This window comes from Thermobia domestica, chromosome 13 (assembly GCF_964235325.1).
Source record: "Thermobia domestica chromosome 13, izTheDome1.hap1.1, whole genome shotgun sequence".
Lineage (NCBI taxonomy): Eukaryota > Metazoa > Arthropoda > Insecta > Zygentoma > Lepismatidae > Thermobia > Thermobia domestica.
The window spans coordinates 190439340-190465477 of record NC_137466.1 but is presented as its reverse complement, the minus strand read 5'-3'; the positions used below and the strand labels follow the sequence as shown (position 1 = coordinate 190465477).

The window sequence follows — 26138 nt, the reverse complement described above, 5'->3', positions numbered from 1 at the left end:
GTGGCTCGGCGATACACCCCTTACCTCTGGAGATAGGGTATTCTAATTCATTCCAAAGCCAGGTGAGTTTTAAAAAAATGAAATCTTTAAGTTTTACGTCCGACGTTTATGCCGCTTAGGCTAAAGGAGACGGTGATGATGAGAATTGATGAAATTAGTGGAATGAAGAAAGTGGGAGGAAACGGGAGAACCCCGAGAAAACCCACGCACACGGTGTTTGTCCACCACGATTCCTTCCACATTTTCGTTCCACCTATTGTCATATTCATAATCGTATACTTTCACTAATTATCCGTCTCGTAGCCTAAAGGGCATAACTGCGGGACCTTGTATAGAATATTTTATGTGAAACACTAGCGTTACCCATGAGACGAGGCGAGACGAGAAATAAGGTTTTCTCGACTCGTATTGTTAAATTTATACCAAAATCTATGCCCTGTTTTTTTTCTTAATTTCACCTATAAGTTATTAGAAACATTCCGTGTCACGAGAAGTCCACGAACATTTAAACCACGTTTATTATTAGAATATTTTGTGTAGGGAGTTGCTTTTTTTTTTAAAAAAAAATGTTGATAAATGTTCTTCATTATGTTCGAACAATCACTCTAGTGTTTATGAATCATATGACACTAAAACAGTGTTTGAGAACTAATACTGGGATGAACTAATGTTCCCTACGAGACTCGAGAGAAATATTACTTGGATGAACTAATGTTGGCTACGAGACTCGAGAGAACTATTACTTGGATGAACTAATGTTGCCTACGAGACTCGAGAGAACTATTACTTGGATGAACTAATGTTGCCTATGAGACTCGAGAGAGCTATTACTTGGATGAACTAATGTTGCCTATGAGACTCGAGAGAACTATTACTTGGATGAACTAATGTTGCCTACGAGACTCGAGAGAGCTTTTACTTGGATGAACTAATGTTGCCTATGAGACTCGAGAGAATTAATACTTGGATGAACTAATGTTGCCCACGATACCCGAGAGAATTAATACTTCGATGAACTAATGTTGCCCACGAGACTCGAGAAATTTTTCGTTTCATTTCGATTGTCGTCTCGGAAAAAGAGACGAGACTTGTATTTTTCTCCCCTCGTCTCGAATTTGAAAAGGTAATTCCCGTCTTGTGTTCGAGACAAGACGAGAAACTAAAGATTAATTATTAAAGACTAAAAAAGTAAATAATAGTAATAATATAATGTTTTTATAAAATGTACTATAAAAGAGAATTTTTTGTGCGGTAATTTTTCCTGTAAAATTGATTGAATATTCCGCGGAAAAACACAGTAGAAGCGAAAGTTGTATTTCGCGAAAATTGATTATAATAGAACTGTGCAAATTCCTTCAGCCTTGTTAAATAAACATCCAATTTTTAAACTAAAGGAGAATATTCCCATGCATATAAATATTAAGAATAATATCTCTGAGTGCTTACATGGGGAAATTGAAACGCGACTCTTCTTATCACTGGAATGTGTTTATTTTCTTGAGGCGTCGTCAAGTGTGTGAGCATCCGTAGGAAAATGTCGAGAGACTTTCAAGCTGTTTGGCGAACGATGGAGGGAAAACATCTTTATATTATATGGTGGAATACACGCATATTATACGAGTACTGTCAGAACGTACATACAGAACCAAATCAAATACTGTTATGTATTCAGTTCTGAGAATCCTCGGTTCTTGAGACCACTAGCGTACTCAAGGAGGGTTTCGGGGTTTACTCCTCTTCCTCTTGAGCAACATATTGTGGAAAAATAAACATTTATTATGTTAAGAAATTCTGCGTACGACACCGCTAGAAATTCACCGATAAACAAGGACGCCCATCAGAGGGGCAAGGTGGGGGCGCTTGCCCCCCTAGAGGAAATCGTACTTCGGAATATCGAAAATCCAATTGAATTTTTACATCAGTTACAGCAAAATTTGAACCTATATTTGAAATGTCGCGTATACTTGCCCTCCCTTGAAAACCACAATATGGGCGCCCTTGCCGATAAATACGTAAGTTGTTTAATAACTATAAATAATATAACACTAATGTATTATTTTTTTTTATCAGTGATGACCAGTTTGTCATTCAGTGCAAGTCAGAACAAAATAAGAACCTATACTTGGGGATCATTTTTCACTAGCCCTGGCAACTCCTCCCTAAGCAATAGTCTACCGAAGTCACACCTTTTTTAAAAAGCTTTGTTTTATTCTGCATATTCAGTGTATTCTTTTATGTCTAAAGCAACTAAAGCCTGTGACAAACAACTTGGCATTTCAGCTAAACGAATAAAACACAAGCTCTGACGCGACGTCGCCAAGTGTGGCTATGACTAAGTAGAGGAAATATAGCGCGATCAGGTGACACGGGATAGACGTGGATGTGTACAAAATAAACGTGGCAATACTGCAGACCTCTCATTTGCTAACAGCATTTAAACGGAACTTGGAGCGCCGCCTTCAAATGCCAAGATGTTTGTCACGCCGTTTAGGGCTTGACCTGTACACAAACCCGGGACCGCTTGCACCAAAAGCGAAATGAAATCTTTCAGTTTAATGTTCCATGTTTATGTTCTTTAAGCAAATGGAGGCGGATCATTAAGGCAAATGAATAATGGTGGAAAAATTGGTGGAATGAGAAAGTGGGAGGAAACTGGAGTACCCCGAGAAAACCCATGGACACGGTGTTGTCCACCACAAACTTATTTGGCCGGGGATCGAACGAGGATCAAATAATACTACTGTTTGAAGTATACACAAATTAAAATATAATTTTTGGATGATTGAAGTTTAGTGCCCCGTTCAGCATCAAGGCTACATGAAACGTGGAGCTGCAGTTTAAGATGGAATCCGAATCACTGTAATACACTCAAATTTCAAGGCTCTCCTACCGTGAAGCGAATCCTGGACCTTTTGCACTAAAGGTGCGTACCCTAGCCATTAGACCAGCGGGGAGGCCAATTAATGAAAATAATTTTGAACGAAAACAGAAGACAAAAAGATGTTGGACTCAAGCGATCTGTATCATATTTGGAAGTATAGGAATGGAGAAGATAAAATAGACTACTAGTTTTCGCTACGAACCAGTGGTTCTCAACCTTTTTGGACTGACGACACACTTTACTGAACGTTCAGGACATTGTGACACACTTGTTTGATATTATTATTATTATTATTATTATTATTATTATTATTATTATTATAGTAAAACCTATTAGTTTTTATAATGACTCTATATAACACTGAGCATTATTGCTACCACCGGAGGTATTGATTAGTACAGTGTGTCAATTTTTAACTAATTATTATTAAATTCTTATTGATTGATTTTTAAATTCTAAGATTTTGCGACACACTTTACGTTAGGGGACTGCGTTACGCACTAGTGTGTCCCGACGCATCGGTTGAGAACCACTGGCTTAATTAAACAAATGCGGATCCAGGATTTCTTCAAGGAAACGGGGAACTGAGCACACCTCCATGTGTCTTTTTGTTCATTGTAAAGAGCGACCAAGTTCCAAAATTGCAATTTTATTCGTTGTAAATTTGGACCTAAAGGGGAGTGGTTATAATCCCTTTGAGAAAGTAACCATAAGTAGTTATTAGTACAAGTATTACTAGGGAAGTACACGAAGTGGTACGTGGGGATCTGCATGTGTTATATATCGTTGGAAAATTCACACCGAGTATACTTCACATGTGAAATATATCGCTTGAATGGGGCCTGTAGGGGGCGTGGCGGCCATTTAAAGATCAGACCAAGGCTCGCTCCGAAACACAAGAAAACGTGGATAAAATAAGAAGCTATGACGCAATTGTTTTGAGACGTGGTAGATATAGGTTTGAAAGGTAGCTGAATTCGAATCTGACATCAAATGTTTACAAATCAAAATGGCGGATCCAACATGGCGGACACAAATTACAAAGAAACATGCTATGAATCTGAAATCAGGTATATGGAGATATTCGACGTCGCAGTGTATGAATCGGATGCTAAAAGTGTAAAATTCAATATGGCGGACAAAACGTAAAACACTGCTGGAACTGAAAGCAGGTAGGTAGAGGTTTTCGTGGTCGCAGGATACGAATTCAATGTTAAAAGTGCGAAATGCAATATGACACATCTGATATAGTGGAAAAAGGTGCAAAAGTACAGAATGGATGTATGAGTATCGAGACGAGCCTGGGCTCCGTCTCGATCTCTTCTCGATTTGGAAAAGCACACAAGATCGAAATTACTCTTGGTGTCAGTACCATCGCTACTAGGGAGAGTGGACTTTATCATACATATTGCTCACAAGTGTACACGACATAATGTGAAACTGGAAAGACAGTTATGGAAGCATAACGATATTTTAAACGCTTACTTTTCACTGTCATTCAGATGGTATATGAAAATAATTGCAACATACCCTACAGAGGCCATTCAAGCGAGATATTACACATGTGAAGAGTATTCGATGCAGCTTTTCAACGATACATAACACATGCCGGTCCCTGCGTCTCTCTCCGGCGGCGGGAGAGGGAGTTAGTACTAAAATAACTATTACCTATGATTGCAATCTGTTCATATCATAAAACTTTCATGTGCACTACAAAACCTGCTCTGCATTATGTGCCTCAATGTTGGCATGATTGTATAGCAAAACATGTTCCCTGTTTATTGTAAAACACCATCTACTTGCCCCCTTATGCACTATAGGTATTTTTCTACTACATGTGTAAAAATAAAATATGCCCGTTCTGTACATATCTTTTTTTTTTTTTTTTTTTTGCATTTTGCGTCCGTCACATTCGATATGTCATATTGCATTTTGTACGTTCAATATTGCATTCGTATTCAGCGACCACGAAAACCTCTACCTACCTGCTTTCAGTTCCATAGTAATATTTTACATTTTGTCCGCCATCTTGGATCCACCATTTTGAATTTTACACTTTTAGCATCTGATTCATACACAGCGACGTTTGACTACAACCAGAATCTTCCCCGAGAATTACGAATGTAAGAATTGCACTTTGTTGCAGCAAAAAAGTTGTCGGCCGATCAAACAGAAATTTAGTACTTACAAGGAGATTAAGAAGTGCTAGATCTAAAAGGATGCTACTGAATATACGTTAAGAGGTAGTAAATAAATCGCAGAAAAAAACATATTTTATGTATGTATTACTAATAATTGTATGTATATGTGTGTGTTTCAGCATAATTGTGAAACACCTGAAACATTTCCTCTAACTTGATACACGAATGATTTACAATGTGGAAACAAATATTTTGAGGATAAAATACTCCAAGTAGGTGAGAAGAGGTAACATATAAAAATAATTTTAAAAATCGATTTTAGTGTCCAAACTAAATTTTTCGGGGCTTTGAGATGAAAGTGAAACACGCTGAGTGTAAGGGGGTGATGTAAAAATTCACGAAAACGATCGCTTCAGTTATCTATGTATTCCAAAAAGACAATTCAAAAATTTTACTTTTGTTCAAGAGTTCTCGTGTGGAATAACGTACACTCATGTCGAAAATGATTGTCGCATATCTATAACTGTCTTCTTGTAAAAATATGTCTTGATAATGATTTTGGAGGCTACTTTTAATACTGATACTATGTGTATAATCGGGAAATGTATATTTGTAGTAAATTTCATAGGAAAAGAATTATAAATACGAAAATTAGAGTGAGTAAAACAAAATGTTGCTAAATAGACAAGAAAGTTTTATTTTCGTTTTATTGTTCTTATTTACTGCTCTTTTGACATGAAATTTGCCACATACATGTGTTTGCCGATTATACACATACTAACATTGTAAGAAATACCGGGCGAATTCGTTATCAAATTATATTCGTACAACAACATATTTATAGACATGCGACAATAACTTTGGACATGAGTGTACATAGTCCCCAGTAACATAAGAATCTTATATGGGACATTAGCGTAATTTGAGGATAATATATTTTGCACACGATCAAGTAAAAATTGCCTCAGTCACAGCTGAACCTTCTACGTAAATCATACAGAGTTGTTGACATCTTACCTAAAAGGAAATATACTTCCTTTTCTTTTGAAAGGTTGTAAAGTTCTATGTAGATACTTAGAAGCAATGGCTGGTTTAGTGATTGAAGTTCCATGTTGTATCCCAGCGCCAAGGCTACATGAGACAGGACATATTGCTTATTTGTTTATTCAAGTTTAGCGTCTCTTTTCAGCACCGAGGCTTTATGAGGCATGAGCCTACAGTTCTAACGTAGAATCTGAACCACTGTAAATGTGCTCAATACTCTCCAACCGGGAATCGAACCCAGAACACTGTGGATCAAAGGCGCAAGCACCAGTGTTGCTCACAAGACGACAAACGAGACTTTCTTGTCTCGTCTCGAATATTTTGTGAAAGTTTCGTCTCGATTCTCGGAAACCTTTTTGTGGTTTCGTTTTGTACATTTATGTACAAAATTTATGGTTTGATTTTCGTCTTAATATAATCTACAAGTTATCAGAATCCTTTCGCGTCAGAAGAGCTTCACGAAGGGTGTGATACAACATAATCATTTGTGTATCTTTAAACGTTGATATTCGAGGTTTAGAAGCAGGGCCGGCCCTAGGCAATATACCGCCCCATGCAATGAGATCATTCACACTACTTTCTTCAGAAAGGACAAATCTTAAAAGTCACGATTTTATGTATAGCCATCGTGAACAACGAAGGAGGAGGGAGGAAAATCACTCGCACTCAGAAAGACCTAAACCTAGAAATACGTAGGTCTGTTTTTATTTCTTTAAATAATAATCTATTATAAAGAGGAAAGATGGTAATCCCTTTTTATACAATTCAATATCCAGCTTCAATCTCAATATATCAGTTTGCAATTCCAGTGCGACTAGCTCTTTTATCTTTATTGCTTGATTTTCCTTCTGCGTCTGTTAAAGAAAGTTTTTAAACTTGTTTCCACCTTCAATGATAAGGAGCTTGTTTGTGACAAAGACAAGACTAGTTTTTATATCAAAACTGATAACTAACTAAATAGAACAGGTGTTCGCTACTGTTCGAGAATTGAGTTCCTTGTATTTGACAACAATCGAGCAATTTATGTTAAGATTTGTTTGACTATGCGATCTAAAGATAATTTATGAATGCAGTATTCAAATAGAAGGTCAGCTTAGTAAATTTAACTACCATCACGAAGTGTGTTTCCAGCAAGAAATATTTATTTTAAATAATATAGTTATGACAGATTTTTCCTCCCCCTCCTGTTTACAAGAATAGTAAAATTAGGGGCAGATGCATTAATGATGTATCACCTATTTGAATATGAGTTGGCAACAGTGCCATACATTTAATGAGCTACTGCAGTAAAAAAAAAAAAAAAAGATCTATTTACAAGATGGTGTAAAACTTTCTGAAAATACAACTGAAATATTATATGGCAACACTGCTGTTGTGATTAGTTATTTTTCTTTCTTTCTTTTCCCTCCTGGCGATGTAATGATAGAACGTGCTTCATTTTCTTCATAGAAAACGTGAAGTTTCTCGTGCGAATCTTTCCTCATTTTTGTGTTCTTTTCCTCACCCACCCCACAGCTCTAAAAAGTTTTCATAACTATATCCTTCGTATGTGTAGCAATAGTGTTTTAAAATTGGGATGTGTTAATACATTAGATATTTGATGTGTTACGTCGTATGTTCGCATCATATTTGCTTAATTTAATAGTTCTGCCAATCAGGAATACGTTCTAGTGCATTTTAGAAAACAGTAGTTATGATGCAAGCAATACATTGTAGTGAGGTTTCAAAATTTGCGTGTTAAAGTGGAACTTGAGTGCAGGATAAATGCTCTCAATATGTCCATTTTCAGCCGTGAAAAATGCAGGTAAGTGAATTCTATGCTTTTTCAATTTTCTTCGCTTTTAGTGACACACAGTGTTTCTTTCAGATATGTTTTTTGGGGGGCACTGCCTCCCCCCCCCCCGGAGCTCTGAGAGTGCCCTCCGGAGGAGACCTAAATAATACGTCTATAATATAATAATATTAAAAAAATAGTACCAGCAGTGCCCCCGAAATACTACGTGTGGCCCCCGGAACAATTTTTCTGAAAGAACCACTGGTGATACATACATATTAAAAAGAAAAAAAAACTATAAAAAGAAAAAAATCTATGTTGTCTGTTTCATCATCACGGAAAAACGACTGAACATTTTGCAATGAACTTTTGAACATGCCAACACATCCTTAAACTACATAAATTTGACAAATGTAAATTCGTACTTACGTAATGAATTTCCGATATAAGTAAAAATTTAGAAACGATACTTAGATCTAAAGTAAGAAGTATTAAATTCTATCATGTGAGCTATCTAGTGAGTGAGGCATGAACTAATTAGGTAATTAACTATCGCTGAACTACTTATTATTAATTAGTTATGTTTCTATTTATTTATTTATTACTAGTGGTGTTGTAACAATGTAAGGTTTTGTACTCTGTTCGTAAACCCTGTTATGTAATTGAGTTTTTGCAACAGTATGGTCTCCGTTTTTCGATTTTATTTTCATACATATCTCATAAGCAACACTTCCCAAGTGTAACACACCGATTTTGATAAAATTTCGCAGGTAGATACTAAACATAAAATAAACGAATACGTATATTTTTTTTATTATTTTCTGCGGAAAAACAGTTTTAGGGGGCAAAAGCCCCCATCCAAAATTTTGAATGCTGACGCCCGAAAGACAAGAAGAAGAAGAAATGGACCGAACTGAACGAAATTGTGCACAGATATTGTAGACATAAAATGAGGGAATACGGGTTTCGTATTTTCCTTTAAAAAAAAAATGGATTAGGTGGGGCACGGACCCCTCCAAACCTTTGATAATGAAATATCAAAAGTGCTAATAACAGTATGTCAGAAGTGCTTAAAGAACGTGAAGAAGTGGAACAAAACTTTGTGTAGAGACAATAAGCAAAAAATAAACTAATACAGTTTTTTTTTAATTTTCTGCGGAAAAACGGTTTTAGGCGGCAAAAGCCTCCACTCAAAATTTTGAAAATTGTCCGAAAGGCAAGAAGAAGTGGACCAAAGTGAACGAAATTATGCACAAATATTGTAGAAGTAAGATGAGGGAATACGTGTTTCTTATTTTCTTGAAAAGAAAAAAAAAAACTGTTGGGTGGACCGAAGCGTTGGGTGGCGGAATGAGTGGACCGAAGCAAATGAAATGTTGTGTAGATATTGGACACGTAAAATAAGACCTTTCGTGTTTCACAAGTGTCTCCATCCGATTTCTTCTAATTTGGCAGATCAATAGTGAGCACAAACAGTATAGCGCATTTTATAGTATTTCAGGAAGCACCTTTAACCCTTACAATGTTTTTCCACATCAACAGAAACACATGTCAATTTATTTCCTATGTGGCAAATTTGAAGCCAATCGGATAGGGACACTTGAGAAACACGAAAGGCCCTATTTTACATATACAATATCTACACACAATTTCATTTGCTTCGGTCCACTCCTTCCTGCACTATTACGGTAATATTTACTTTTTTTTTCGGAAGGAGCCTAGGCCACAACACTGTTCTTCCGCACAAATTGAAACACGTTTCGTTTATTGTTTTGCAAATTGTCTCTATACGAAGTTTCGTTGCAATTCTCCATATTCTTTAGGAACTTCTGACGTATGAGGCTATACTTATTTGCACTTTTGATATTTCGTTACCAACAGTTTAGAAGGTCCGTGTCCCACCCAACCGCTTTCTTTCCAGGAAAATACGAAACCCGTGTAACCTCATTGTACGTCTACAATATCTGTGCACAATTTCATTCACTTCGGTGTACTTCTTCTTGCCTTTCGGGCGTCAAATTTCAAAATTTTTGAGTGGGGGCTTTTGCCCCTAAACCTGTTTCTTCCGCAGAAGATTTTAAAAAACCGCATTCGTTTATTTTTGCGCATTGTCTCTACACAAAGTTTCGGGGTACGGACAAAATCTCGCGGCCGAAACATCGGCGCCCAAAATCTCGCCGGCCAAAAGCTCGCGCCCCAAAATATCTGGCGAGGTTTTGGCAACGCGAGGTTTTGGCCCGGCGAGATTTTGTCCCGCGAGGTTTTGGGCGGCGAGGTTTTTGCCACGCGAGGTTTTGGCTCGGCGAGATTTTGTCCCGCGAGGTTTTGGGCGGCGAGGTTTTGGCCACGCGAGATTTTGGGCGGCGATGTTTCGGCCGGCGAGATTTTGGGCGGCGATGTTTCGGCCGCGAGATTTTGTCCGTATCCCGATACAATACTAACATGAATGTATGAATGTAGCATGGAATAGGTACACTACTGCTCATTAACAACACACAAAATTTCCTGAATGAAGCAAAACTGTGATGTGGGCCCATTTCAATGAAACTATTAGGGCTCTCAGAAATAGTACCTATTTCCTAAGACTTTAAGATGTGTCAAATACTGTCCTTTCAGTTTAACTTCTGAAGAAGGGAATGACCCCACCATGCCATTTCCAAAAGAACTGAAATTAATTTAAAATGCTCCTCTGCTATTGTATCACTGCCTGAATAAAATAGATTTCCCTAAAATAAAGCTTAAGTGTAAGCATAAGCGAAGTGAATTGAAAGCTAAAAATCCACGAGTAGTTTGTTTTCAAATTAATGAACTACTCTATAGACGTTCATGTTTGCCTGGCAACAGTGCAAATTGTTCTCAACGCCAGGTTCCTCTTCCGTTTTCTCTCCGTGTAGTTTACTGACAAGAGGAGGAGGAAACGGTGACGTCACAGAGCAACCAGTTGAGAATGATTGACTGCCTTCTATGCGTTTCTACAAGATATTTTAAATTAGAGTATCAGCACATAACACACGCTCCTGCGCCTTCGATGCTGTAACTCTTTTCTCGTTTACCTCTGTTTGGAATTGCTTGCTCCGGCTCTCATGCGTTGCGAAGAAAATTCTCCAGTATTAAAAATCTCACTTCTCGAACTATAAGTTTTGTAAGATCCAAAACACATGTGCCCCCAACAATTACAAAGCTAATATATTAACTGTCAATGAATTATTTATAGGTATAATAATAATAATAATAACGCGCGAACATACTAGGATTAGCGCTCTTGCTTTGCAGTCGGTAGATTTCGGATTCTAATCCAGCGGTATCATAAAGATATTGTATATTTAAATATGACCCTGTATACTTTCCTTCCCAATGCTGTTCATGTTGTTGCTGAATGTTAGCAAATTCCACTTTAAATTGGTCAATTAGCTTTAATTGGAAGAATTAAATAAATAAATAATTGAATACAGTAAAACCTGTCTTTAGCGAAATCGAACAGGACTTTAAAAAAATCCATTAAAGATACGAACGAAGCTAGGCCTGTGCAAAATAAAATAAAATAAATAAAAATAAAAAAAATCATGCATGTAATGAAAATACTAAGATAAAATAAGATGCTGTACTTACCTTAGTCAATTTACAGTAGCTATTTCTACTACAAATTTATAAATGCAAAACTTACAAAGAAGATAAAAAAAATAATGTACACACGTTAACTTTATTTTTTCTAGTAGTCAAGGAGAGTTCTCTATCCACAATACTGCATGGCTGCTCGACTTTCTACAAAGAATTTAGCCTGAGAAACCACAGTACAGTGAAACCTGTCAACTTGGCCACCTCTCTAAGTTGGCCACCTGCTTATCTTGGCCTAGTTCGTATTGAACCTGCATTTTCCCATAAGACATTCGTTACTTACTACTCTATAAGTAGGCCACCTGTCTACATAAATTTATACCAGTGTTGTTTCGACGCATGTCAAATTATTGCAGCATCTTGATGAATTTTAAGCCTACACTCTCCTTCCAATTAAATGCCATTTTGTCCTGTCCAAGTAAATTTGTGGAGAACAACATCCTATTGGTGGGTTTTCTCGGTGCACTCCTGTTTCCTCCCACATTTTTATTCCGCCAATTCTTGCATCATCATTCACTCACCGTAATCATTCGTCTCTGTTAACATAAAGGACATAATCGCGGGACGTTAAACTGAAAGATTTCATTATTTTCAATGTCATTTACCTCTTTTTCCTCCATCTCCTTTTTTACTTTCCGTATAATTCTCAATTAAGGCATCCATATCTGTTGTGTTTGTTTCGGTTTGGACATCACTGTCTGTTTTACCGGCAACAGAGTGTATTGTTTATATACCTAACCTCTTATAAACCATTTGGCTTAACAGCCCATTTGAGGGCCTGAGCCGCTCCAACGCCATCTGTCAGCGACCGGTTGAACCATATGCAGTCTAAACACGAGCACGTAGTCAGCGCGCTGCGTCGCCGTCACTAACCGGCGTATCGGGAGCTTTCTAGACCTAGTGGTCGTCACGTGACTCCCCAGTTTGCCTCACGACCCTGGGTGGACGCCGAAAATGGGGAAGACGTGACGACCACTAAGTCTAGAAAGCTCCCGACCGGGAATCGAACCCGAGACAACTCGGGCATGAGTCTAACGCTCTAACCACAGGACCATTCTGTCCAAATCTAACCTCTTATAGGATGTCTCGCTGCTTTCCGGAACTTGAAATTTTCCGTTAAGAGCCTATTTCGATTTCCGTTGTCTGCGTAACATAGTTTCGGTTTAATAAAGAAAATTTAACATGTCTTTCCGAGACTGTGAAATATTTCCGTTTAAGGCAAGTTCCGGTTTAATAAAGAAAATTTAACATGTCTTTCCGAGACTGTGAAATATTTCCGTTTAAGGCAATTCCGGTTTAATAAAGAAAATTTAACATGTCTTTCCGAGACTGTGAAATATTTTCGTTTAAGGCAAGTTCCGGTTTAATAAAGAAAATTTAACATGTCTTTCCGAGACTGTGAAATATTTCCGTTTAAGGCAAGTTCCGGTTTAATAAAGAAAATTTAACATGACTTTCCGAGACTGAAATATTTCCGTTTAAGGCAAGTTCCGGTTTAATAAAGAAAATTTAACATGTCTTTCCGAGACTGTGAAATATTTTCGTTTAAGGCAAGTTCCGGTTTAATAAAGAAAATTTAACATGTCTTTCCGAGACTGTGAAATATTTCCGTTTAAGGCAAGTTCCGGTTTAATAAAGAAAATTTAACATGTCTTTCCGAGACTGAAATATTTCCGTTTAAGGGAAGTTCCGGTTTAATAAAGAAAATTTAACGTCTTTCCGAGACTGTGAAATATTTTCGTTTAAGGCAATTTCCGGTTTAATAAGGAAAATTTAACATGTCTTTCCGAGACTGTGAAATATTTCCGTTTAAGGCAAGTTCTGGTTTAATAAAGAAAATTTAACGTCTTTCCGAGACTGTGAAATATTTCCGTTTAAGGCAAGTTCCGGTTTAATAAAGAAAATTTAACATGTCTTTCCGAGACTGTGAAATATTTCCGTTTAAGGCAAGTTCCGGTTTAATAAAGAAAATTTAACATGTCTTTCCGAGACTGAAATATTTCCGTTTAAGGGAAGTTCCGGTTTAATAAAGAAAATTTAACGTCTTTCCGAGACTGTGAAATATTTTCGTTTAAGGCAAGTTCCGGTTTAATAAAGGATCCGTTGAAGCCAAGTTCACTGTATAATTAAAATTTGAGGCTAGATTTATTTTGAAGTAAAAAAAAAAAGAACCTAGAAAAAAAGCTGGCCATCACTGGTGCTAAATTCTCAAGAATGACATGAGAATTCCATTATTTAGGAAGCAATGAAAAGAAACAGATTTTCTTTTTTTGTTTTGAGAAGTTGACTTTTGCAAAAAGAGAATAATAAAAAAAAAACAATCTTTTTCGACTCTCTTTTCCCGACATCTTGGGGTCTTTCAATTGTTAAAAGAAAACAGTGGTGGAAGCAGAAACTGAAGAGGATGGGGCGGAATAGGAGCTAAAATGTTGTCAAAGATAATCGATAGCAACAAATCTTTTTCTTCTTCTTTTTAAGCCTTTGTTCTTCGAATGGTTGGAAGGAAGAAGGGGCAACAGAGGGCCTAAACATTGGAAAACCGTCTTCTCTCACACCCACCCTATTCTCATTTTTATTTTTGTTACAGTTCTATTTATTTTTTTTCAAAGATTCTTTTACAAATCCTCCCCTTTTATTGTTTCAATACTTTTTTTTTATGAGGAAATGTTTGTTTGGGGGAATTCACTTGTGACATCGACTTCTTAGGAATGGAGACAAAAAAAAAAAAAAAAAAAAGAATGGAACAAGAATCAAGAGCTTGTTTTCAGACAAACATAGAGACACACATGTCAGTGCATCAGTGGCGTAGCATGGTTTCTGTTTAGTGAAAGTTGTTAAGAGTCTTCATCCCGGCGAAATTAAAATACCGCTAATTTTACAGTAATTATGTGATATCTTCAAATAGATAAAAGATAATCGAAATGTGGAACAAGAGCGCCCTAGACAATATTATTTTACATGAGAAACCGTTATCACGACTCATTTATCTGCTTTCGATTTCCAGCCATTTTGAAAACCGGCATTTATTTTCGCGTTTCTAAACAGCTGAAAACGGAAAGCCGCTAGTTGACTTGTGATAACGGTACCTCACGCAAAATAATATTGTCTAGGGCGCTCTTGTTCCATATTTCAATTATCTTTTATTTATTTGAAGATATCACATAATTACTGTAAAATTAGCGGTATTTTAATTTCGCCGGGATGAAGACTCTTAAAAATGAATTAGGATTTAGATTTTCTAAGCTTTCGGCATCTATGGCCATTTAGCCCGTCACGTATGAGGGATGACGTCTCTCGGTGAGTACACTATCTGGAGAAAGGGAAGGAAGGAAGCAGCCTGGGACCTATAAGTTAGGTACCACCCCGGCATTTGCCTGGTGTGAATGAGGAAAACCTCATTGAGGATGGCTGGCCTAAAAAAGTGTTTTTACACTTTTTCGACCGAGTGTTTCCATCGGGAATCGAAGCCGGGACCGCTCTACTGAAGGCGACATCGTTAGCGATTTCGCTACGTGGGGCCATTAAAATGAATTGATCATTGAATTATTTGATGAAACGAAATGGCCCCACGTAGTGTAGTCGCTAAACTAAATCTTTCGTGTAAGCGATCTCGGGTTCGATTCCCGGTGGGGACATTTGATAGAAAAAGGGGTAAGAGCTTTTTAGGCCATCTTGAGTTTTTCTTAGGTTTTCCTCATTCACACAAGACAAATGCTGGGATGGTATAGGCGTTCGGCAAATTCCTTTCAAGTTTCCCATGCTGATTTTTACAACAGCATCTCTTCCTCCCTCCATCCTTCTTTGACTACATTTGCGGGGTTACAACGTCTTAACACTCTGTGTCCGTTCTTTCTTCCCAATATTATGGCTAATATGAAACAGATGTCATACAATGTAAGAACAAGCAAGCTGGTCGTGGAAACAGGGAATCGAACACTAACTTAAAGAGTTGCATTTGGAACTGTGGCAACTAAGACTCCACGTGAAGTTGATAAACGACTATCATTTGTTTGAAATGACGATTCTGGTTGGTGATTTTGTTATCGGGGGTGTTTTCCGCAACATCCGTCAGACGATGACTTATTTATGGCACGAGCCACCACATGTAGTAAGCGGCATTCTTTATTCACGTACTGCACTTCGATTGAAGAAACGAACTATACCTAATATACAGGTCCCAAGGAGATTCTTTCCCCTTTCAGTTCTTTTCCCTCCCCCTTTCCTGGATAGCGTGCTCGCCGAGGATTGTCATCCCTTATACATGAAGGGCTTAGGCTGTAGATGACGGTAATGCCTAAGAATGTGTATAAATAAATTAATAAATTGATGAAGAGAACTGGTGCTTCTACAGCTGGTACGCTCCTGGTATGTATTTTTTTTCTTTCAAAGGTTAACATTTCTCAATTGTGCACCGGGGCTAAGGGAGGCGATGATAATGAGATGGATGATAATAGTGGAGTAAAAGTAGGAGGAAAGGGGAGAATCCCGAGGAAACCCACGCACACGGTTTTTGTCCACCACAAAGTTTACTTGGTGGGAGATGGGGCCAAACTAGGAACCCCACGCGCCAGAGATGAGCGCTTACCACAGCCACTGCGGCCCTCTGGTACAGTCACGAACATTAATAAATGAAGGATGAAGCCATTATTTCTTATGGCTCCAACCTCCATTTATTAATGTTCGTGACTGTACATAGAAGCAGTGGCGGTAATATTCTTTTTCAGATTTCGGGTGATTTTAGTCAAAATTGGTGAACTAACATAGCCTACTAATAGTAACCATAATTGGGTGCCCGTTTTTCGGTTCTGGAACTGGATACTCGATTCTTTATTCTGATACCGGATATTTGATTCTCGGATCTGTTACTGGGTGCTTGATTCTCAGTGCTGGATCAGGTGGATCTAAAACCGGGTACTCGAATCTCACCGGGCCCGGTATTTTGGAACCCGTTAACCCGGATCTAAAATTTTCTGGCTATTCATACACTACTGACCCAATCAACGTGTTTATTATATTCTTCGTTTCTTTCGACATATTTTCTTTTTTAAAAATAAGGAAATTTAAATCACGAATTGTTGCTAAAGTTGGCTGTGCGTGTTATGCGTAACACAAACACATTTTCTCCTGAAGGACACCAAAATTATTAGTGAAGATGACAATCCGAAATGTACTATATCTGCTATTCCAAGGAGAAAATTATTGTTATTATATATGTATGTATACATTTTGTGCAGGGCGTCGAAAAAAACATAAAAAGCGTGTCAAGGACACATAAGGCTAAAATAGAAAACAGTTAAAGAAAAGATGTGTTATAAAGCATTTGTTTATAATTTTTATTTATATTCAAATGCTCATATTCAATTTTATGGCTCATAAGGGAAAAGAAAAGTAAAAGATTCTGCCAGTCATAAAAGTTTAAATTTAAAACGTGACAAGACAGTTCCAGGAAGTGATTTGTGTTGTTCTGCTATCCTATATTGTAGGTGAAACCACGCTTTCATCTTAGCTTCGTAAACAATATTATACATATTACGTTTTCCTTCCTTTTTTATGGTAATCTGATATGATACAGCAAGAAATAGAATTGGAAGTTGAGTTCCTTTGTGGCTATATGAATAGCGTACGCGCCTTTGGCATTTGAGACAGGGTTCGATTCCCGGCGGGAGTTCATTTAGTTCGGATTCCTTGTTAAGCTATGTAAATCCACGTCTCATATGGCCTCGCTGCTGAAAAGAGCGTTAAACTAAAACTCAATCCAAGAATTGGAAGTTATACCCGTATATACAGGGTGTTCATAAACAACAAAATAAAAACATCGGGAAATGAATTCTTACACGAAACACACACACACACATACACATTATATATATATATATATATATATATATATATATATATATATATATATATATATATATATATATATATATGAGTTACAAACTGTTAATAACTACAAAAACTGTAAGAGGAAAAAACATCTCCAAATATGATATTTTCAACTTAAAGTGAAAGAAGTTTTTAAATCGAACAAGCCGTTCGGGCTGTACACTCTTTATGCTGCCAATGTTAAATGAAAATGCAACGTTGCCATTTACTTGAACCCACAACATAAGTAAATAAAATTACTGTTTTTTTACGCTAACGTCTATCGCCAGCCCCCATTTCAAACAGTAACTTCATTCACTTATGTTATGGATCTAGGTAAATGGCAACGTTGCCTTTTTATTTTACATTGTCCGCATAAAGAGTGTACAGCCAGCCCAAACGGCTCGTCCGATTAAAAAAAAAAAAATCCTTCACTTTAGATTGAAAATATCCTATTTTGAGAAGGTGTTCCCTGTTATATTTTATTGTAACTGTGATAATAACAGACTTAGCCTGTCAGGAGACTTTTGAGATACCCTATATATATATATATATATATATATATATATATATATATATATATATATATATATATATATATATATATATATATATATATCAGCGCATGCTGAAAATTGGTCGGAATGACAAATTGGACCATAACTAGTGGTGGGCACAAAAAACAGGTTTTTCGTTTTTTAGAGAATAACCAAAACTTGTGTTTGAGAACTTTCAAAAAACCGGTTTATTGAAAATCGGTTCATTTCTATCAAAGTCGATTTCGATTTTCTATCAAAAACGATTTCGGTTTTTGAAAATCAAAAACCAGTTTCGATTTTAAAACAGGTTCGGCTTTCTATCAAGACCAGTGTTTCATCCCCAATCGTAACTCGACAACGAAACATAGGATCAAGCTTAAACGCCGTTTCGGGGGATGGGGGAGGGAGCAAATTGGACCGGATCCACCAAAGTTTGCTTGGACTCTATTTGTATGAAAAATCTTATTGATTTTCTAATAAATGAAATCTGACAACGAAACACAAACCTAAATGCGTCTTTCCTCCCAAAGATTTGTGCCACTGAGATCAAAATGAAATGAAATGAAATCATTAAGTTTTACGTTCCATGGTTATGCCGGGTAGGGTAAAGAAGACGGTGATGATGAGAGGTGAATGAAAGGGTGGAATGAAGAAAGTGGGAGGAAAGGGAAGAGCCACGAAGAAACTTACGCACACGGTGTTTGTCCACTACAAAGTTCACTTGGTGCGAGCTGGAATAGAACCAAGGACCCCATCTGCCAGAGGTGAACGCTCTACCATTAAGTCACCGCGGCCCCCCGACTGAGATCAAGGTCGGGCATAAAACCTCTATTAATTATTTCGATCCTAGATTGCATTAATGTACCAATGTATAGGAACTATGTGTCAGTTTTCAGTTCCAATCGGTTTTAGTTTTCACAAGACCTCAAGTCTCTCTATAGTTCGATTAGGATTAGTTTTAGAAATCTGGATTAGTTTAGATTTCTGGGCTTTTGGCATCTATGGGCATGTTGACCCGTCATATATGACGGATGAAGTCCCTCGGCGATGATACTGCTTGAGGAATTAGTGAGGGACAAAGAAGTGGGGAAGGAAGCGGTCTGAGACGATTATATAAGGTACCATCTCGTCATTTGCCTGTTGTGAGTGAGAGAAATCTCACTCAGGATAGCTTGTCTGAAATAACTTTTATACTTTTTCGACCGAGTATTCCCACTGGGAATCTCTGTGCTTCGAAGCTATCCCTGTTACCGTCTCTGTTCATCATCCTCTGTGATCAAAATAAGCATATCCGCTGAATTACCATTGATTTTGCAGTTCCGGCCGCTTTTCGATGTGCTGCAGCATCCAAATGACGAATTTGTGCACTCCTATCTGTACCTCAAAGGATGAATGTGTTGGTATTCAGCCTCCTTACTCAAATTTTAAATTTTAAGTGAATTTGAATTTTAATTTTGAACAGAATAAGACTATTTTTTAAAATAAGATTTGTATACATTTTTTAATCTAGTTTACAATGAAAGGAATGTTTTTCAAATATTATTTTTTTTTTAGGATTTTACAATATTTATAAATCTTCCAAATCTGCTAAAATTAAAAAAAAAAAATAATTAAAAATCCTCTATGCAGCCACATGCTAAAACCCAGACATTTACGAGCCTCAAGTCAGTCATCAAAATCTAAAATTATACATAATAAGAACAAGATCACGTAGATTTGGTAATTTACCTACATGCCATTACGAAGATAACAGATTAAATGACAGTTCTTTAACAAATATTATATTATTTTTCGCTAAAAAAAGTATTGAATGTCTTTTTATAAACATTCCATGAAGTTAAGAATATATAAAATAGAACTGTAATGAACGTATATCATAGCCAGATGTCACGATCAGTTTCTCATCATTATTTCAGCACTCTTGTTAAGTTAGAAAACGTGAACAAAAATAATTTATTTCTCACTAAAAAGTTCTATTTGGTTGTCTTGTCGTTAGAAATGCTATGAAGTGAAGAACATTTGAAATGAAACCACCTTGGACATGCATTGCACCCAAATTCTTGCTTTCTTTTTCATCTGTGTCACTAAAAAGGATCTTCCTCGTACGCAACGTAGCATTCTTTTACAGAATGATTGGAATCGTGACAAACTTTCATTTTGTGATCTTCCGGATGGAATCGAATGTGCAGTAAGCATCATTTTCTTCTTTGCTCTTTCTTCTTTCCGTTTATATTTTGCTTTATTTGGTTTCTCGTGTTCCAAGATCTTGCCCGCCATTATCTTTCTCCATTCATCTGACGATATGACATTAGTAATTTTGCTTTGTTTTGTTTTCTCTTTGAAGTTTCCATAGTTATTCTGGCCAAATTAGATTATGCTTATATTTGGTGAGACTTACTTATTACCTTTCTCTTCGTAAGCTTTCTATGTTATAACTTTGTTATCAAAATGAACATTGCGTTTTGAAGTTGAAGCAATGTACCACCTTCCGAAACATCGTAAATTTTGGGTTTATATCGAGGAGGCCTTCACGGGCCGAAATTTTAGCCCGAGCCCGGGCCGCAAATTTATAATATGAGCCCCCACCCGAGTCCGAAATATGTTTTTGAATTTAGGCCCGAGCTCGACCCGAGTTCGTGTAATAATCAAATGAGCCCGAATTACAGAAACTTAATAATTAACTAAAAATTGTATTTTTATTTACAGCAATTAGAAGTTTAATTATGCAGTTGCGCTTTAAAAATTATCCAGAAAGAACGGTCCAATAAATATCGTTTTACAGTATATTTACAAAGTTAGGCCTGAAATGGCCCGAGAAATATTATTTTATGTTTAAAAATTTACGACCCAAGCCAGACCAACTGCCGAAATGACATATGCTTTGTAGGCCCGAGTCCGCCCCGCGTGCCGAGTCGGGTTTAAGCCTGCGGGCTTGGCCTGAGCCCGTGCAGACCTCTATTATATCGTGAACCTGATATGGTGATCTCACAGATGAGCAGGGTTAGATTCGGTGTTGTTTACATTCGTTTTTTTAATTTTTTTTTTTATTAACGGTTAATAAATTTTCAGGTTTTCAGTGGAGCCATGTATTTTAAGCGGTAAGAGGTAGCGAAACTGCATATATTTTAAGTCTGTATATGTTTTTAATAAGTCAGTGGCCCCTGAAGAAAATTTTCTAGTGGTGGCTTCCTCCATGGTTGCTAGATTAGGTCTGGTATTTCTGAGTTAATGTATATGGTTTGATATATTACGTATACATTTTCGTGAGCCACGGGGGCTCCGAGCCCCATCCTGCTCCCCTTCGAACACCCATGGTTGAGGTCTTTTGACAAATGCAAAATTGATTGGGTGTCTACTGTTTGGATGCAAGCGAACATCGCACGCGCTTTAAGTGCACGTAGTCCCTTATTCGTTTCCCCGATAGGAGAACATTAAAATTTGAACATTACAGTGGATCAGATGTGGACCATCTTAAAAACGTTTGGTTCGTATCTCGTATATACGAATGGAACTCTAACTCTCAATAAACTAACAAACATACAAAGCAAACGAACCATTATCAACTCTCCACCTTTCCATCAAACTATCTGAATATGATAGTTCAAGTAGTACGTGATACTAAGTAATTTATAGCACTTAGTGCCTAGCAAACAGTGTACAACACTTCGTTGCTCCGCCGTCTCTCTCTCTCTGCCTTACAGACACAGAATAAAACATTGGCTGGGCTGACAAGATTGAAGAATTATTGTTAGACGCCGCATTCTTGATTGCAATACATGTATAAGTACGCTTTTTGAGTTTATCTATATTAACTTGGTGCTCTTGTTATCTTATGAAGTGACTAATTCCCATAATATTTGCAGTTGATAAGATAATCAAGGCCTTAGCTTATGTATTATATATATATATATATATATATATATATATATATATATATATATATATATATATATATATATAAATTGAAACCATACAAAAGAATCCATTTGTAGGCAACAGTGACGACGCTAGAGGGAATTAGAAGGAAAGCGGGCGCCCCCTAGTGGCACCGCCTCCACCCTTATTGACCCTCAGACATGTTATAGCATAGGCTGAGTAATATAGAACTATTATTTTCGGTACACTAAAAAAAAAAAAAAAAAAAAAATGCTGCCCCTCCGCTCGGATAGGTAATTCATAATGTGTACAAATAACATTTTGCTGGTTATTATTAATTTCAAATATAGACGTGTCGATTTAATCTTGTCCATTTTCATTTCGTTTCATTTTAAGTTTAGCATCCCTTTCAACAGCAAGGCTATATGAGACAGGGACGTGCAGCTTGACGTGGAATCCGAACCACATGAGCTCCCGCCGGGTATCGGAACCGGGTCTTCCATACCAAAGGCGCGTATGCTGTTTAGCCACGAGGGAGATCAATCTGTTCTTCAAATCGGTCAGTTTTATAGTTTGATCAAAGCGAGTAGAATCCGATCAAATCTGTTTAATCGTGTTAAAAAAAAAAAAAAACGTTAATTGCTTTTCACTGCTCCATATTGTCTAGGCAGGAGGTTTAGTCTCTCGCTCTCTTGACCATTCTATCCCTGATCTGGTTTAGTAGCTCCATTTAGCTACGTTAAAGTAAGTGGCTTAGAATCTGGCTGCGAGTAAACACTTTGCCAACGAGACAGAATTTTCGTGTCAAGATACAAGACGAGACAGAGCTCTTCCAATAGAAACATAGCCTACTTTCCGAGACGAGATATCACTTTCACAATACCTTTCTGAGACGAAAGAGGCTCGATTCTCTCGTAGACAACCCTAATCACAAGATACAAGACGAGATAGAGCTCTTCCAATAGAAACACACTTTCCGAGACGAGACGTCAATTTCACAGCACCTATTTGAGACTAGATAGCCCCAAACTCATGCCCCATAGAGGAACCTACACCACGTGAATATTACTTGAATTAATGTACCGTTGTAAGATACCTAGTCACATTTAGTGGCAAAAGCGAGATATTTCATAGAAAGGATTACAGATTATAACTATTTTTTGGTCAATACTCAGTGGCGTATTTAGGGGGGAGCTTCTGGGCTTAAGTCCCCCGAAATCTTACTTACTATAGTAAAGTATATGAAATATCTTGTAGAATTTCCACATTTTCAGGCAAAGCCCCCCCCGAAAGTTAGCAAAGCCCCCCGAAACAAAATCGTAAATACACCACTATCAATACTAGTATACGTACTCTCATGCACTCCATTATACTTTGACAAAGTAGTGAGCGAGAAGCGTAGACATGTACGACGTGTGGTAAAGAAACATGATATCAGTGTGAAACTAAAATGAAAAGGAAACATTAAAAAAAAAAAAAAAAAAAAAGCAGACGTAGGTAATATATTTCCAAGAGTAGGTAGGGTAGAAGAGATCCAGACGGCTTCCCAAAAACAGATGATCAAGTTGAGAATGTGTCAGTCGGGAAGAAAGCAAGACATATCTATAGGTATCTCAGGAATTCCCGTTCGTTGCGAAGAGGAATTGAAAGAGATGATGTACTTGAACAGTCGACTTAAAAAAAAAAAAAAAATACTGGCCATTTCTTCTTCTGTCTGCTTCGATATGCTATTTTTGTAGTAATAAGAAAGTGTACCCAGGAGAGAGGAAATTCTTTAGGAGATGAAAAAAAAGAAACTATCCGGCAAGAAGAAATATCCCAGTGAGAAACTTAGATTTCTAGCTACAACTTTCGTCAACATTTTCTCAACTAGAAGTCGCGCCATTTTTCTTGTTAACACGCCTTTATTCGTAAACTGCAAGAAGATAAAAGATAAACTCAACGTCTGGAAGGATCTTTGTCAATGTTAAGGAAGTGCGAAGAAAGCAGAAGTCACACACAACAAAGTCACATACACTACAAGACTCATTCTGTGTGACTGTGCGAACGCTTGTTTTTCTATCTCTGGAAAGAAAAGAGCTTGCATATATACACTGCGAGTAAGCAAGCCAAGCTGATGTGTTGAATGTTTAGTGTGTTATGTCTTTTTCTCCTTTAATGCAGATAAGACAAGTGACTTGTATTAAAGGGGGAGGGGGAGAGAAGCACTGTCAACTTCATTTCGTGCGGTCTCTAGGTAACGAACAGATTTAACGATTACGCCATCAAGAAATAAAAAAAAAAGAAAAAGAAAAAAACACAGATAACACATGATAGATATTGTGCATAGACAACCCATCAACACACTACGGCAAGGAAAAGCCTCGTGCATTCAGTTCTGATATTAGAGTGCATCGTTACAGACATGCTGTTATAACCTTCTGTCCATCATTACTACAACATGCAGTAACTACGACTTCCTCTCGCGTGTTTGACGGGTAGTTTTGAAGTGCAACCTCAAGTGTTGTGTATTACATTTCATTATTAATTTTGTGTGTGTGTGTTCGTATACGAGTGTTTGTTTACAGTGTTATTTTAATTTGTTGTCAAGTCGCTACAAATCGCGTGCAAACTCTGCTGCGGCACCGGTGTTTTGCGTGACCACTCAAGAGTCACCTAGTGACGATTTGTGAAAACAAGCAAAGGATTACCATTTCATTTTCTTCTGTTTTCCGCGTCCTGTTAATTTTATTTTCTCATAAGGATTATTGAGTAAGTATTTGAGAACATTTTTTCCCCATTTCCTTTTGTAAATGAATGTAAACATGAAATGGTTATGCAGAATTGATTTGCTATCTTTTAACAATACTTGTTGCATGAAACAATATTTCATTCCCGCCCAAAAGTAAAAGGGTAACATTGCTACGCCCAGTGTTAGGTCCTGGCGTACTTCAGGTGACTTCCCGCCCCCCAGCCCGGAGCCAAGATAAATTAAATGACGATTATATATCACACTTGTGTAGCACATGTCCTTTAGTAAATTGTATCCTAATACTCCCTCATATTTTAATTTTGCCTCCCTGGACAAAATTTGCTGCAAGAAAGCCTAGTTGAGTGCGCCTTTTCTTTAACTATCCTTGTATAGGTATCAGAAATTTTCAAGTAATGTTTGGTCCGCCAAACCAGCTTCGAAATCCAGTTTAGCCTATATGCTCCTTCCTTCCTTGCATTGCAAAAAAATAAAGAAACTACTTTTAGACAGTTCGGACACTTTACACATTACCGACATTCTTTGAACACTCCATATTGCATATATTCACCTCTTTTAGACACTGTGTTGTCCAAGTATGTCCCAGTTGTTTGTGCAAAATGTGTCATCACTTTGTTTTCGAACTGTTTGCCAGGAAGTGTTTCAAGTGTATGTCTTTTTTTTTTTAAATAAATAAATAAATAAATAAATAGAATAACCGCTTTTTGGACACGCGAAGCACATTTTATAAACACTATTTCATGAATTTTCCCCTCAACATCTGTACTAAAAGTGTTTGAAAGGTGTTTTATTTTTTACAGTGTGTTTTCCACTGACGGCATTAGTGTGTTGATATTCTGTATTTTATTATGCTTTTAGATAATATATGGCAGTAGTCCTCAACGCATGACCTGCGCGTCAGAGATGGCGCTCAGAGCTTTTTGCCATGGACCATGACTTTCTGAAAAACTTAAGTACAAAACATGAAAACCTGATTAAATATTTTTTTTTTAAAAAAAAAGATAGATGACAACATTTTACAGTTTTAAATGATTCAACTATTCATTGTCCGTTCCAGTTGGTATCCGTACGTAGACAGAAACAATAGTACTACTTTTCAACCATCAGAACAAATAGTTCTATTAGCAAACGTTTAAATAAAGAAATGTTTCTTTATGCGTATACCCACCTTCGCTAACATGCCTGCTTCCTACTATGGTTCTCAACTATGAGTTGACCCATTCCGGGACAAATACTTGATGATAGGCCAGTGGATACCAATTTATCTGGGGGTGATTTAACAAGTGAGGAACACATAGTGATGGGCAGTGGGAACATTCCCGGTGGGAAGGAATTTAAAAATGGGAATATTCCCGGGTTTTTCCCTGGCCTATAAATTCCCAGGAAGGAATTTATTTCCATTTCTCTACTTTATCTTCCAAATTATAAGAACCATATGACTAATAACTTTATTTTAATATATTATGATTTACTTCTAGGTTCTAAAGAATTTGGAGGTTAAAAAATTTAAAATTATTTGACGGTGCTTTATATAACTAATAATATGAGTTTTTAAGTTCCATTGCCATTTGCACTAAAAAGTAAGGTAATTGTTTAGTATTGGGGGCCAAAACTAGCAAAAAGTAGGATGATTTACGGAAGAAATGAGTTGATA

The 26138-nt window shown here is 37.1% G+C and overlaps 1 protein-coding gene across 2 annotated transcripts in view; it reads left to right on the top strand.

Moving 5' to 3' along the window:
* LOC145668877 (uncharacterized) overlaps positions 1-26138 on the top strand; it is a 215976-nt gene that overhangs the window by 45089 nt on the left and 144749 nt on the right. Inside the window, exon 1 of one of the 2 annotated variants that reach the window (XM_081737134.1) lies at positions 21902-24486. The exons of the other annotated variant lie outside the window; for it this stretch is intronic. The gene's annotated coding sequence lies outside the window, so the exon portion shown is untranslated. Of the gene's footprint in view, positions 1-21901; positions 24487-26138 lie in introns of those variants that run through there. 2 annotated transcript variants of the gene reach the window in all.